Source organism: Vulpes vulpes, chromosome 12, assembly GCF_048418805.1.
Source record: "Vulpes vulpes isolate BD-2025 chromosome 12, VulVul3, whole genome shotgun sequence".
NCBI lineage: Eukaryota > Metazoa > Chordata > Mammalia > Carnivora > Canidae > Vulpes > Vulpes vulpes.
Genome location: NC_132791.1, coordinates 104,210,714 through 104,227,469, shown reverse-complemented (window position 1 = coordinate 104,227,469; position 16,756 = coordinate 104,210,714). Strand labels below are relative to the sequence as shown.

Here is a 16,756-nt window from a genome sequence, read left to right as displayed (position 1 = left end):
TGTTTTTTGTTTTTGTTTTTGTTTTTGTTTTTGTTTTTGTTTTTGCAATAGAATAAATAGTTCTCTTGATGACTGCTGATACATCAGGCTATTTAGTAGAATTCTGAACCACCTCAGTTAATGCTGGTTTTCCTGACTGGTGTGTAGTGTCCAGTAACTATAAATTCTTTATCCGAAACTGGTGTCAAACCAGCAGGACTGCATCGAGGCCTCCATCATTTTCAGGATTGTTGGTAACCTGGCCATATTTTCCCCAAATAACTTTGCCTCCTTGTGTCACAAGGCCCGCCTCACTCACATCCACCACAAGGACAGTACATTTAGTAATAATACCTGACATTGTATATAATGGGGATGAGGGATCCTTTTCTACACCAAGTATTGGTAGGCAAAAGGTGGCTTTCAATTTAGGAAACCACCCTCTTCCATGCTCTCTTCTTTCTCTTTCATGTTTGAATAACCTTTAATACTTCTGTTTCTCCCTGGGCATGAACTTCAGGTAAAGGGACTTCCCATTTTCCTGCTTTCTCTTTTTGTTTTGATTTAACCTCATTGGAAAGTACATTAGCTCGGGACTGTGCCTTTCTGTCCAGTAGATATGCAGGTACTGCCCCCTGTGGAGTCTTTCTGTCATTCTTTTGTTTGGTGTTTCTCTCTTCACACGTTTGATAGTCTTTTTCATTTGTATTTTCTCAGTATGGTGGTGTTTATGGTAGAGCTTAGCTTTCAGACCAATTATCTTTTTGGCCTTCTTTGAATGGTCATGAGCCTCTTGACCTCTCTTCTTTCTCTTTTCTTCATGGTAATCCATAGCACTTCCAGTGTAACTCAATATATTCATTTTGTGGCATGGTGATGTCCGTGGAGCCACAGAGTGCAGCTCCTAGGGCGCAAAGAAGCTCTCAATTTTCCAGAAGTCAGATGTGATTCTTACTCTCCCTCTTCTATGTATATGGTGCTGCCCCACACCTACCCCTACCAGCTTCTTTTCAGATTTTGTCTTTGATTTTGTGTGATTTCAATATGATATGCTGAGGTATAGTTTTTTTTTATCTTTTCTGGGCTCGCATCTTGATATCCTCTGAACTTCTGGATCTGTGGTTTGGTGTCTTTCATTAATTTGGGAAAATCTCGGGCAGCCCCGGTAGTGCAGTGGTTTAGCGCTGCCTACAGCCCAGGGTGTGATCCTGGAGACCCTGGATCAAGTCCCACATCGGGCTCTCTGTATGATGCCTGCTTCTCCCTCTGCCTGTGTCTCTGCCTCTCTCTCTCTCTGACTCTATGAATAAATAAATAAAATCTTTAAAAATTTTTGGGAAAATCTCTGTCATATATTTAAATATTTCTATGTTCAAATATTTATCATATTTTTTCTCTTTCTCCTCCCTCTGGTATGCACATTATGCATATGCTACACCTTTTATAGGCATTCACAGTTCTTAGATGTTGTGTTCCTGTGGGGTTGTTTGTTCTCTTTTTCCATTTCAGTTTTGGAAATTTCTGTTGACATTTCTTCCAACTCACTTATTTTTCCTCAGCCATATCCAGCCTACTGATGAGCCCATCAATGGCATTCTTCCTTTCTGTTGTGGTGGGTTTGGTCTCTAGAATTTCTTTTTGATTCTTTCTTAGAGAATCTGTCTCTCTGCTTACATTGCCCCTCTGTTCTTGTGTATTGTCCACTTTTATCTTCAGAGCCCTCAGAATATTGGCTGTCTGAAATTCCCAGTCTTATAATTCCAATGTCTCTGCCATATCTGAGTCTGGTTCTGATGCTTGCCATTTCTTCAACCTGTGTTTTATGTCTTTTTGTATGTGTTGTAATTTTTTGTTGAAATCCATGCAGGATGTACAGGGTAAAAGGAACTGAGGTAAATTGGTATTTTTGTGTAAGGTTTTATATTTATCTAGCTAGGGGTTAAACAGTGTTTATTGTTTGCTGTAGCTGTAGGTGTCATAGTCTACAACTTCTGCTCTTCTTTTTTTTCCCACCTGGTTGTCTTTGGGTTTCCCTAGAGACTTCTTAAATAACATCTGATATGGATAATTCTTTCAGTTGTATTCCCCTGTTACTACTATAAAAAAAAACCCTTTCAATATGAAGGTAACTCATGGAAGGAGGAGAAGCATTCTGTAGTCCTATGATTAAATCTCCATGTTTCAGCAAGCCTGTGTGCCTGGACTGGGAGCTATACCGTTGAACCTCAGTTTTACTTTGCTTTTCTCCCTTAAATGAGGTCGAAAGGCTGTTGCAGGACTGCAGTTGAGTATTTCTTATTCCCCAGGTTGTTTAGACTCTGTTAAAATAATTTCTCTTGAGATCAGAAGAACAGAATGCTCTGAGTGTATTTCAAAAAGCCTGCTTTCCTTCCTCCCTCCTGGAAGTAAAAGGGGATTTTCCTCTGATCATCACTAAGGGAATCTGGTAGGACCCCTGGAGGGGATATTTACAAGTGTGTGTGTGGGCATGTGGAAGACTGGAATCCCTGGAGTGTGTACGTACCTCTCAGAAGTGTCCCCCCGTACCTCTGATGGCTCCTGTTCCTATCCCAGTACGGTTCCCACAGAGCTGCTTGCTGTGGGCTTCTCCTCCCATAAGGTATGACTCTCTGTATGTATCAGATTCACCTGTCTATCTCTTCGGTTTTGGAGGGCAGTGGTTTGCTTTGTGGCCTCAGTTCTTTGCTAGATCCAAGAAGAGTTGTTGATTTTCAGTTTGCTCAGCATTTTTCTTGTGTGATGGGAGTAATGACTTCACTCTCATGCCAATCTGGAAACTAGAAGTTCTGTTTAATCCAATAATTATCACTTAACAGATTCAGTCTGTGTAGTCCATCAGGCAGAAAAATAATCATATGGGCCCTTAGTGTTGAGACGATGTGAAATGGAGTATATGTTAACTTAGAGCTACCACTATTTGTTACAAGCGGCCTTTTTAAGAGAAGAAGAAGAAAATCATATAAGGGTGGGGGGAGGTGGGTCAGAGAAGAGGAGTGGGTATAAAATCAATTCTGCCTATTATTCATGGGGAAAGAATAATCAGCAAATTCATTATAAATCCTTATGTTTATATAGGAAAGTCTTATTTATGAGGTACCAGCAGTGTTCCACATGAATGAATTTGTCATATAACTGAGCTATCATCCTTTAAATTGAACTTAAAACATTACAATCCTTTTTGATAGAGTTCTTTTTCTAAAATATATTATTGTTCTGTCTTATTGAGCAAAGCACAGAGAATATCATTTATCTTATTTTGTTACTCGGGTCATTATTGTAAACATCAGTCACAGAGCAACTCTGTTGAAATTCAGACCAGCTCTCAAGGGCTCTGGAGGTGACTGGGATCGTTTGCACCTAAGCACACTACTTGCCTTGATTCCCAATGCTTATCTTTACCTCCTCCTTTCACGAATTACTTTTAAAGCCTCCAGCCTATCTACTCATTCTCGAATAAAATTAAATATATTTTATTTTTATAAAATCTGTCTATTTGTCTACTAAAATCATCTCACTTATTGCTTCCTGATGCACACACAACAGTTGGAAAAACATTGCTCTGAAGGACAGGGAGAATTGAAAATCAGCAGGGGAACCTAATTTATGTGTGTTTAATTGCTAAGCAGATTATATGTACGAAAGTAAATTAGAAGCTTTGGCCTATAGGCTAAAAAAATAAATAAATAAATGTATAATATGTCATGAAGTGCTGTGGAGAAATATAAACCATGGCAAGGGGTAGGAAGGCTGAAGGTAGTAGTCATGGAAAATCTTTTGATTAAGGTATTTGAGGAGAGCCTGAAGGAAGTACAAAATGAAACCATTGGGATATTGTGGAGTAGGGAACAAGAGCAGCATGTACAAAGGCCCTGAGGTAGGAGTTTATGTTTGGGATCAGAAAAATAAGAGGCAAAAATGACTTGGGCAGAAGGAGGGGGGTAGGGAAGAGAAAGAGATGAAAACTGTGGTTGTAGGAGGCTAGATAATTGAATTAGTCAGCTATTGCCATGGAAGTGCTACAGATATGACTCAGGGGTGTACAACAATAGCATTTTTTTTTTTTTTTTGCACCTTCGAATTTGTGGTTTGGCTGTGTTGGCTGTAGATTGTAAATTAGGCTCAGGCCTCTTCTACACATGTTCATCTAAGACCCAGGCTGAAGAATCAGAACTGATCTCCTATCCCTATATCTGTTCTCCAGGCAGAACAGTAGAGTGCAAGGGGAAAGCCTAATCACCCATGCACTTTACAAGCCTCAAGCCTGCTCACATCCTGTCTACTAGCATCCCAGACACGAAAGCAAGTAATATGGCCAAGCCCAAAGTTGAGAGGTGGGAGGATCCACCCTGCCCATGGTGGGAGAGGAAAAGAGTAAAGAACTGTGCATAGCAACTCAATCTAACACAATAAGGGAAGGGTCTGTAAACCATTAAAAGTCTTTAACTTTTGCTCTTTATGTGAAGGTAAGTCATTAATGAACATTGAGCCAAGGACCAACTTGTTTTGACTTTTATTTTCAGTGGGTAACTCTGATCATTTTCTTTTTTTAAAAAGATTTTACTAAAAAAAAGAATAAAAAATAAAAGATTTTACTTATTTATTCATGAGAGACACAGAGAGAGAGAAGCAGAGACACAGGCAGAGGGAGAAGCAGGCTCCATGCAGGGAGCCCTGTGACGGACTTGATCCTAGGACTCCAGGATCATGCCCTGGGCCAAAAGCAGGCGCTAAACGCCTGAGCCACCCAGGGATCTCCCTTACTCTGATCATTTTCAATGAGTAACTCTGGGAACATGAGGAGAATAAATGTAAGGGTCCAGTAGATGTAAGAAGAACAGCGGAGAGAATGTTACCATGTGGCAGATGAGAGGTGATGGTAGCTTTGACCATCATATAGAAGTGTAGATGATGTGAAATAGTCATTTTCTGAGTTTATGAAAGAGTTTGAGTTTGTTTGGTAGAGGCATGTTTGGTAGAGTTTGATTAGCTAGGGGATTGGATGCTGGGTGTGAAAGCTAGTGGTCAGGGACTCCAAGGCTTTTGGTTGGAGGACCTGGAGCCATGAGCCAGAAGACTGGCCAGAAAGCAAGTTTGAGGGTTATAGGCAGAGAATTTGGAGTTCTGTTTTGATCATTAAGATTTGAGATGTCCATTAGGCTTTCAAGTGGAGATACAAAGTAGGCAATTGCCTATATGAGCCTAGGGCTCAGGAGAGAGGTCCAGGATGGAGATGGGGTTAAATAAAAGTTTGTAAAAGATTCATACTTGTATTTTTTCTTGGATGATGAAAATAATATTTCACTCAGAGTCAGACTCTGTTACATAATCTCTTGTGGGTGGGAGTCTAAATCCTCCCTTCTCTACTAGATTTTCCTACAAAACATAACATGCCCAAGCCCTCTGCTCCCTCTCTCGCTCCTTCTCTGTCCCTTTCATTCTTAATTGACATTTTTGAATAGTAATTTACTCCCTCATTTCTATTCATTCCTTAATCAACTGGAATCTGTATTCTGTACTGCTGTATCTATTAAAAAAAAAAAAAAACTGCCCTGACCAAAGACTCCAAACTCTGCACAAATCCAAAGTGCATTCAAGAATGTTTCTTTTACTGCTGCATTCAAATTGCTGCCCCCTGGCTCTCCCCTTCCTGAAGCCCTGCCCCTCTGGCTTCTGGCTTCTGGCTTCTGGCTTCTGGCTTCTGGCTTCAGGCTTCTGCAGTGCTGCCTCAACTGTTTTTCCTTATGCTGCTTTGGCTGCTCCGGCTTTGTGTCCCGTGTTCTCCCCTCCACCCTCCCATGCTTGCCCCGTAACACCAGTTCTGTCAACCACCCAAAGCTATTAGTCTTCTCCATGGAAAACGTCATCTATTTCCTGGATTTTCACTGTCGTTGATGTAGGGGCTACCTTATTGCCATCTGATTTTGATCCCTTATTTGAATGTAATCAAATTATTTCCTTCTACATGTTGCATGCATCCAAGTCAGTGTCCAGGAGGGACCTCAGTCTTAGCATATCCAAAAGGAAACATGCCCTGGTGATTGAAGACGTAGAGACCATCTCTCTGCCTATAAGCTCTAGTGACTCAGGTCTTTCCATAGATATCATACTCATCAGTCCCCATGCCAACACCCATTCACCTCTGAACTGACTTGTGATGCTCCCACAGGAGAATGTCTTCTAAACCATCCTTTTCTTTGTTTTTAGTTACTCTGCCTTAAGACATCTGATTAAAACAGCAAGTCCTCTAAAAAGGCTCTTCTGAGTTTATAACTGGGATACAGTGGGTCTTCTTGATAGCCCACCAACATCCTATTCACGTGTCTCATCAGATGTTGCCATTATGGGCACATCTTTCTGCCCAACTTTCTAAGTCAGACTTCTCCAGGGAATAATGCTGTATTCCTCAGTGTGCTTCAGGTACCAAGAACAGTACTTTGCACTTGGTAGGATCTCAGTAAATGTTTTTGAATTTAACAGAAATGACATTTGGATAAATGAATCCAACTAAAGATAAACAAGGCCTAGTTTTCTAGACTTCATAACTTCACCTCTGGGATTCATAATAACTTTGGTCCATTCACAAGCTTTTTCTTCATGCCCACTATGCGCATATAATGAGAGTGTGCTCGTGACTGTACGCAAAAGCACTGGATGATTTACATGAATTCTGACATCTCCTCAGAAAAAGAAAGTAGCCCAGTCATCCCTAGCTAGATGATGAGTGTGTCTCATGTTATTTCCAGGCAATGCAAGGTTTTATTTTTGTCGTGCACCAAATGGACTTGGTGTCAGGCAGTCAAATGCCTGGCAATCTGCCTGGCTGAAGAGATTACATGAGTAGTGAATAGAACATTATTGTGTGATAATGATTTCCAGCAGCTATTGAAGATAAATTCCAATGCAAAGTAGAAAGCTTTATTTCCAGGGGAGAAGATATTGATCCTGTGGCCACTGTAAATAAAATGGGAATTGCAGGTGTACAGAGAAGTCCCATTTTGTCATTGCCATTGAGTTCTGACTAACAGAAGAACTGCCTTCTGAAGCCAAATGAGGACCCACTGACTGACAAGCAGTTTGATGTTCCCCTGAGCTGTTACTTTCTTGTAGAAATGTGTCATGCGGATCCAGCATGTGAAGATAGGTCCCGTCATCATGTTATGAGTACAGTTCCTAAATGTGCAATCAAACAAAGGCCTCTGTGGATCAACCATGATTTGTCTCAGTATAGGGTCTTACTTGGTTCTTGGAGAGAAATTGTTTTATGAGTCAGAGATAGGTTAGGAGCCAAGATTATGGAATTGTTTTATAGACTTAATGGTTGGTTAAAACATGAGTGTCTTTTTCTTTATCTACATCCTGAGATTGAAGATGTGATTATTCTTCATTAGCTTTTGAAGAACTGATCATTACAGCCTTTCTAGGTCATAGACTATTCAATCTAGGAAGGACCTTAAGGATCATCTCATTTAATCCTTTTATTTTTCAGCAAGGAGATGATGACCCAGAGATAAGTAACATTACAAAGAGCATAGTTTACTTGTCCTTCCCCCAACCCCACCCCCAGTGAAGCATTATCGAAATGTATGACTCATTTTAACCTTGCTAGAATTCTGGTGATTGTAGAGGATGTTTTCTTTGGGATAGCACTAATTTATATCATGGGGATGTTTCAAATTCTTAAGGGTCTGGAGAAGTGCTAACTCCTTCTGGTTTTGGAGGCTACATGGGATATTTTTATATTTCTTCCATGGATAAATGCAGACCGTCTATCTGATGCCCTTATTCTCATCCTGAGATTGCTACCAGTAGGTACTATGGGTCTCAGTTTTGCATCTCCAAGATCTGTGGAGGGTCCTGAACTTTAAGGTCACAAACTTTAAGAACTGTACCAAGTGAGTTTGTGTACCTCACACCTCAGCGAAGAACATTTGCAGGGTACATATCGCTGGAGATCTGTGGCTGGGAGGTCAGCCAGTGAAAAGCTTGCTCAAGTGGGTGATGGGACGATGGCAAATGGGTTTACGTTAAATCTAGATAAAACTCAAGAGGCCATTTCGATTACCCCTCAGCAATAGCTGTATAATAACTCTCATCATGTTGCTGTTCTCTTAACACCTAATTATAAATAACAGAAAGTTGAGAGTTTAGGGGCAGAGGAACCAGGAGAGACTCACAGACTCTTTATCTCTCTTCAGGATCTCAGAGAAGTACCCACATTGATCCCCATGGATGTGTCCCTTGTTTATTGCACATGGATAGGGGCCTTGATTAAGGCTTTTGTACATTCTTAACTGGATGATTATAATTCTGCAGGTCCTAGTCTAGTTGCTAAGTCCCTGCATTGATCAGAATGCATTCCTGGTTCTGTGGACAGAGTATCAACATGTATACCTAAGGTATAAACCTTATATATACCTAAGGTATAAACCCACATGCTAAAGGGATATTGAACTTATTAGTATAAATCTAATCTCCTAGCACCTTGGCTATATACAGTGAAACTTGTTTATGCTCATATTTCCGATGTTTTTCCTCCCAACGTTTCTGTTTTTCATTAATGAAAAATATCTATTTTTGTTGTTACTTTTGTGTTAATTTGCTTTTGGAGAACAGAGAGCACTATGGACAGAGAGAAATTTGAAATGTCTCTTTCTAACAGACCTCAATGAACTTGATATTTCAGCTTTTTTAGGTCTGTGTTTGAATCTGTAAGAAGCCATATTTATGCTTACACCATCCCAAAGTGAGTTCCCTCTTTTCTGTACTTCTGTAGCTCTTGTGGTCTGTGGCAGTCATTTGGCAGTTAATTACATACTGCCTCGTGGCATTATAATTTAACTTCTTATGTATTTATATTATTTGTGTAAGTGGACTCAGATCCTTGAGGGAGAGAATTGAGTATTATGCTTCTTTGTTTCCTCTTTACACCTAGCAGAATGCTATGTGCACAGTTGGCTGTCAAACAATATTTGCTGAATAATCTACCACACGGAATTTCTTAATGCCTCTGCATAATGGTCCCAGAGAGAATGTTGCATAAAAAAGAGACAATATTCTTCCTAGTATTAAAATATTTGGTGAAATGCTACAACAGGGATGTTTCATAGGTCTGCAGATCAAGTGGCTGTGGGAGTGTAGATTAGCTGTTGGTGTGTACGTGTACCCATGCACATGTGGAGCAGTTGCGTGTGTGTGTGTGTGTGTGTGTGTGTGTTGGGGAGCCTGTTCCTTTCATCTCTGATTCTGAGGACTTTAATTGATCCCTCTGATTAAGGATGGAGAACACTGGCTGGGTAATAGATGTTTTGCTATGGATGGTGAGGCAGTGATGCCTCAACTGGAAAATCATTAACTCCCAGATTTTAGCGTGTCTCTCGATCACCTATCAGCAGCAGCAAATCTGCTTTATCAGCCAAGAATTCCCTTATCTCTCAGTGACTGTGGGCCATGTGCTGCTGCTTTCTGTAGATGGGAGATAGAACTGCATCATTACCCGGAGGTGACAAGGATATAATTTACAGGCTCAATCAGTTCTAGTTACCATGTAATTACAGAGTTATTACATGGTCATTTGTTCCTGATGGACACCAGTGATCTCTTATCCTGTTCACTATGGTCTGCTTCTTGTCTTACGCAACCACCGATGTTTAGTCTCCTCTGCATGGGGTGTTAAATGGTGTACTAGGGAGGAAGGACAGAAAAGATTCGGGATAAGATGTTGATTATGCTGAGATGCTATTTGTTCTTCTCAATTGGCCTGTTGATAATAACAGCATCCTGTGACTTTCCTCCCCTAGGCTCCAAGTTCACATTTTCTCCCTAAGAGAGGATGGTGACAATATTGTACTTGGCAGCATGAGGGAAATTGGGTGTAAGGAATATTCTGACCCATATCACCCAGTGATGAGATGGGAATATCAACCTTAAGACTATGTCACTGCCTTTTGTAATTTGAAGCTCATGGTAATGCAGTGCCTATTGGATGAAACATTCCTTTTCATAATGAAAAGAAGAGGAGGCATTTAAGTGTGTAATTCAGTATCATAGAGAAATCATGGGAAGTTTCAGTAACCTGCCAAATGTCACTAGGTGAATTATATGTTTGGAACTCAAATGACAAAGCTTGGCTCCTTCCATTCTAATACACTTAAATGAATTTCTCTCATTTGAGGGCAACATTCTTTTAAAAGCACAAGTACTAGATATGATGCAACAGAATTTGAATATTACCACATATTTGCTTGAATGACTTACCATAAGTTCTTTAACCCCTTATTTTTATCACTTATCAATCAACATGTGTGAGGCCGCTTCATTGTCTGAGTGTCTAATATGTGTGGATTTCCTAATTTGGGAGAAATGGGGTGAATGGGATATTTCTGTCACCCTTCCAAAGCATGATAGCCATGTCGTGGTGTGGACGGTATTCTAGAGGCAGCATCATAATGCAGGAAATCTGGGTTCTGGTTTCCTTTTCTTCCACTAAACTGTGTGATTCTGAGTCTGCTCCCCTGCCTGCACAGGCCTCAGTTGGCTTTTCTGGATGATGGTCATGTGGACCAGAAACAGTGGAGTCTTTCCCAGCTCTGACAGTGGCCTGTGACTCTGTGATTGAAGTTGACCCGCAGGCGAGCCTGTGACCAGTTTGGCTTCTTTGGATGTGAGGTCACAGGAAGATGATATTCAGTGCTTTACCAGAAAAGCTCCTTCCCACATGGAAGCCAGAGAGGTGCTGGCACGCACGTCACATTTCAGTTGACGGAATGCTGGGAATCATAAGCGCTGTCTCTCACTTCTCTCTCCTTAAAACACCTTGCTGATTTAATTAAAATATTTTTTTCTTTTGAATAGCTTAAAAGCAGCACTAATTATAATGTAACTGTTATGTAACTAATATGTGCAGGTAATATTGTGATTATATATAGGCAGCCATATGCTACGATGCAGCCATTTGCATGCTGTTAAACTGCTCAAGCGGATAACTCTATGTCCGTGCACAAAGTAATTGTACCAAACTAATTTGTGCTTGCAAACAGATCCCAAATTAACTATGTAAATAGGCAGATCTGCAAGCAGAATATCATAATGTGCATGTGTGCACATGCATGGGGCTGAGGGGAAGTGTTTTTCTACCTGCATGAATGATGGTGTCAGTGAGGAAGTGGGGCTCGCCTCTGGCATGTGTTGCCCTTCTTGGATTCCAGGTCCCTCTGAATTCTCGTCCTGCATTAGGGATTCTGAGGCATCCTGTTCAAATGTGGATGACTGGAGGCAATGTGAATTTGTTTTCCCTGAGTGTAAAAGGTGATTTCGATCCATCTACCTCTCTTGACCTCGTTTACTGTCTCATGCATTCCTTGGCCAACTATGCTTCCAAGATGCCTTCGATGGCTCAGTGTTTAATATGGAATGAAGATTTCTCCCTGTGAGGAGAAGAGAGTTAGTTGTGTGATTTGGCAATTGTTATTGTCCTGAGGACCACGTGGCACTCGGGGTGACCGGGTGACGGGCACTGAGGGGGGCACTTGACAGGATGAGCACTGGGTGTTATAGTATATGTTGGGAAATTGAATTCCAATAAAAAATATACAAAAAATTTTCAATCTGCCAACATATAGAATAACACCCAGTGCTCAACCAGTCAACAAATGAATCAAAAGATTTGAAATCCAGCTCCTCCTTGGGTCCCCTCACTTCTCTGAGGCTTGCTTTTCTTAACTGTGAAAGGAGGGGATGATATTAGGACTTGCCCCATAGGGCTGCTTAAAGGAATGAGTGAGTGCATGTGTGTAGTGTTCAGCATAGGACTGCCTTGTGGTCAGGGTTTAATCAGCACTTGCTGCTACTCTGGCCATGCTTGATGCCACCATGGTTTTAGTTATCCCTGGCAACCCTGGCACAATTTCCTGTGTTGAGACTAATTTCAGGCAGTTTCCCAACATAGGATATTGACTCCAAAGGAAGCTCACAGTATTAGTGAGCGTTCTCCAAGGAAACAGAACCGATAGGACATGCAGGGATGTGTGAGATACGATAGTCTACGAATTGGGTCATGATATTACAGAGGCTGAAGTATGCCATGATCTGCTATCCACTAGCCGGAGACCCAGGAAAGCCGGTGGTATATATCTGAGACCAAATCTGAAGGCCTTAGAACCAAGAGCTTTAATGTCTGAGAGCAGAAGAGGGACATCCTATTCAAGAAGAGAGAAAGAGAATTCGGCCCTTCTTCTGCCTTTTTATTCGGTTCTGGTGCTCATTGGATTGGATGATGCCTGGCTGAGGTGGTGAGGACGGAGGTTCTTTATGCAGCCTCCCGTTCAAGTGCTGTTCTCTTCCAGAACCATCCTCACTGACACACGCAGCAATGATATTTTGCCAGCTATCTGAATACCCTTTAGCCTAGTCCAGTTCACACCCATCTGACCAGGCAAGGTGGACCATGAAAGGAAGCCAAGTGTGTGCATATTTTCTGTGTTCTCTGCTCACCACCATCCCCATTCGGCATCTCCCCTTCCGGTACAGAATGAGGGGGCTCCTCCTTAACAGCACTCGACCTACGCAGAACCTCAATTTTCTGTTCTTCACTCTTCTGACATGCTTTTTGTTCTCTTAAACGTTACTCTCTTGAGGCCCATTTTTCAAGACTTGCCCTGTACCTGGTGGTTATTTTGACCAAGGGCATTCAGAGGGTACAGTAGCAATGCTGGTCTCCTTGCTCCCTCCTCTAGCTAGTGCCTCAACCTGGGACACTTCCCAGTGACACTCCTCCCCCGCCCCCGTTCCTGCCTCCTGCTCCTTCAGGACTTCACTCACACCTCCCCTTCTCCTACAGGCCCCCCCCCCCACTGATGACAGAGTAGTTTGCCCCCACCCCCTACCCTGCTTCCCACCCCCACCCCATCTCCCTTTTTCTTACCCTGCCCTAGTTTTTCCTTTTTTATAGCTATCATCGCCTTCTACTATTTTATGCAATTTTACTGATTTATTTTGTTTGCTGTCTGTTTCTCCCTGCTTGCATAAAAGCTCCTTGAAAGCAGGGTCTTTGTTTTGTTCATTAATGTTTGTCAAATTCTCAGTCTGTGCATGACTCTGGGAAGGTCCCTCATAAGTTTTAATCACAGATTCCTGTCTATATTCCTCTATTTGTCATCTCTGAATCCAGGTGGACTGAAGTGAGAAGGACCTGAGACGAGGGGATGTAGAGCAAAGAAGCCTTACTCGAGACTGTCAGAGGAAATAGAACTGAAGGGCCAGATAGAGCTGGCGACCTTGGGGGCAGGGAGTCCCAAAGGGGGCCTGAACCAAAGGGAGCACAGCACACATCAGCCACAGGAGTGTGGGGAGCAGAGGCACGTGTCAAGGTGGGCATGGGGAGAGCAGAGGCACACATCAGCCTGGGGTTTGGGGGAGCACAGCACATATCAGTGGCTGAAGTTGGGGGAGAAGCATGAGCAGTGCAAGTCGGTCATGCCCTCATGCTGCATGTGTGACCAAGTGAATCACGTGATTAGTTTTCTCATCTGTAAATGACAAAAATATCTGCCATATTTACCTAACAGTTTTTTTTTTCGTGAGGATCACTTAAAGCAATCACATGAATGTAATTATATGTATGTATATATTATATATATTTATATATATAAAATAATTCAAATGTTCAAATCAATAATTCAAACATATACATATTATACTATATATATATATATATATATATATATATATATATTTCAAATGTTAGGGATTTCTGATTATTTCTGTGCCTCAATTTACCAGTCTGAAAAATGGATGATTAGAATGGAGGTTGAGTGGGAAGAAGGATATTTCTGAAGGACTGTACATCACTACTGCTACTTCTGGATTACTTCCATGAGTCAGCCAATATGGAGCTCAGAGGTGAGATGGACTAGTCTAACAGACAGAGGCCGACTGGGCACCTCCAAAGATTCAACTCACAGGAAGGGCTAATGAGAGTTACATGTACCAAGAAGTGGACCCTTTTGGGAGACACTTTGCAGTAAAAGAGCTTTTACCTTCTTTAGCACACCTGAGGGCATTTTATTTCATATTAACCTAAGACTACAAGGACCTGTGGCACAAAAAAATTGGGGATATTGATCAAAGATGAATAATTGGTCCTGGGATCCTAGGCATCACTCTTTTCTCTCTGAAACCTTTTTATATTGAGGTGGCTTCTCTATCCCCTCTCTCTCCAACCTATAGGACAGGAAGTAAGGATTGGTTGGAAGCCTGTAATAAAACTATTTAGCTGCTAATATTTGAGAACAAAGTGTCCTGTGTTCTCATCTTCTCCAGCCTCTGGAATCTTTTCTTCTGCCAATAGGTGATCTAATTAACCTGCTGATGTCTTGAGAGAAGGAAACAGACTTGACTTTAGACTTTGAGTCAGATGTCAACTCACCATTTGCCAGCTATATTACCCTGAGCATGTCACTGGAGCACCCAGTTTTCCTTACTGGTATAGGAAACAGGTAATAACTAGTCCCACTGTAGTGACCAGGACTTACTTAGTTCATATTTGTGGAAGTATCTAGCACAATTCTTGACATATGGTCAAGGCATCCAGCAAATGTTAGTTAGTCTTGCCCTTCGGTTCATCAAATAAATAAGCTTGAGTCTTCCATGTTCAGTATTTAAGAAGAAAAAGGTTTCATTTCTTTAGATTGGAGGGGATTCATTTATTTAGTTACACGTATCTAGATTAGAGCCTTTCTTTGTTTAAAATGTACATTTCAAGGATACCTAGTCTTTATGTTCTGTCTCCCTTCCTGATATTTCCCAACATTTCTTCTCCCTTCCTTTATATTCCCTTTCACTATTATTCATATTCCCCAAATGAATGAGAACATACACTGTTTGTCCTTCTCCGACTGACTTATTTCACTCAGCATAATACCCTCCAGTTCCATCCACGTTGAAGCAAATGGTGGGTATTTGTCGTTTCTAATTGCTGAGTAATATTCCATTGTATACATAAACCACATCTTCTTTATCCATTCATCTTTCGATGGACACCGAGGCTCCTTCCACAGTTTGGCTATTGTGGCCATTGCTGATAGAAACATCGGGGTGCAGGTGTCCCGACGTTTCATTGCATCTGAATCTTTGGGGTAAATCCCCAACAGTGCAATTGCTGGGTCGTAGGGCAGGTCTATTTTTAACTCTTTGAGGAACCTCCACACAGTTTTCCAGAGTGGCTGCACCAGTTCACATTCCCACCAACAGTGTAAGAGGGTTCCCTTTTCTCCGCATCCTCTCCAACATTTGTTGTTTCCTGCCTTGTTAATTTTCCCCATTCTCACTGGTGTGAGGTGGTATCCTAGATGGCTCGGTTGGTTGAGCGTTTGCCTTTAGCTCAGGTCCCGGGATGGAGCCCTTCCTCATCTCTGCTTCTCTCTCTTCCTTCTCCCCCTTCCCCATGCTCTCTCTCTCAAATAAATAAATGAAATTTAAAAAAAAAATAAAATGTATATGTCAGCCTATATTTAATGGTTATTTTTGCTCATTTTTCTTAATGGAATGTGTGCATTAGGGTATTTTTTTGAGGGAATCGTTTTTTGTTTTGTTGTTGTTGCTGTTGTTGTTGTTTAATTTGCAAGCCAGGCAATGGGAGAGAACTACACACAGGAGAAGCTGGATGTAGCTGAAGATGAGAATGTGGAAATGAAGGATATTCACTAGACTCAGTCAAAAGTGCTGATAGCAAAGGACTTTAGTTCTTCAAATCCTCTCAAATGTATTCAGAATAACCTTAAGCATATTTAGACAGTCATACATTTTATTTTTGTCCCTGGGCATTAATGTGCTGACTTGTGGGATTATTAAATTCTAATTCCCCTAGATACATTTCTGTCACTCAGTGGGTATGAATGTGCAATCATTAGCAAAGCCAAGATTTAGGATTCTTGTTTCTCCATGTTAAAGGGGAGCAGAAAAAGGAATACGTCTGATGTCGGAAGCTGGACAAACACCCACCACTATTCCCGAATCACTGGAAAATTCTGAGTCATAGTGGAAAGACTGTGGAATTTAGAACCAGAAGACACCAAGGACAAATTATGACACTGTTGCTTATCAGCAGTGTGACTTTAGGCAAATCAGTGAACCACTTTGAGGCTTAGTTTCCTCATGTGTAAAATGAAGAGAATATTTGTCTTGTCATCATGATTAGGTAAGTTGCACATAGTAGCAGCTTGATAAATTCTAAAATACTAACTTCCATTATAATTTTTTTTATTAATTGCTATGAATTAGAACTCAGTTTTTCAATGTAGGAGCTGAATACCAGGATTATAACCTAATTATGATAAGGGCCTGCCTATATCTACCGTATTTATTGTTATACAGTGTTTTAAATGATGGTGAGTGGCAGGTCACCCACAATACCATCTCTCTCTTACGCTTCAAATGGCAAGTGAAGTAAGCATCTACATGTTTGACTCTAGAACTTCAGTGAAGAAATCATTTGGTGTCAGAACTTACGTTGTTTTCCTATGTAGAAGCAAAGAACAAGTGGATACTATTTACATTAGTATTCCCCCAAATGAAATCCTTGGCATAAAACTGACAAAATATGTGCAAGATCTTTATGAGACAAACTACAAAATGTGATGACCAAGATCAAAGAACTTAAACAAACCAGGATGCATTCCATGCTCACAGATAGGAAGGCAATATTGACAAGGTATTAGTTTTTCCCACCTCAATCTATAGATTTAGTGCATTCCTAGTCAAA

General features: G+C 41.1%; 1 protein-coding gene and 1 pseudogene across 8 annotated transcripts in view; one reads left to right on the top strand and one right to left on the bottom strand.

The window, feature by feature from the left end:
* The window catches only part of NTM (neurotrimin), a 930,011-nt gene that overhangs the window by 649,599 nt on the left and 263,656 nt on the right, over window positions 1-16,756 (top strand). The window lies entirely within an intron of this gene.
* Window positions 185-851, bottom strand: LOC112920247 (ribosome biogenesis protein NSA2 homolog pseudogene; annotated as a pseudogene).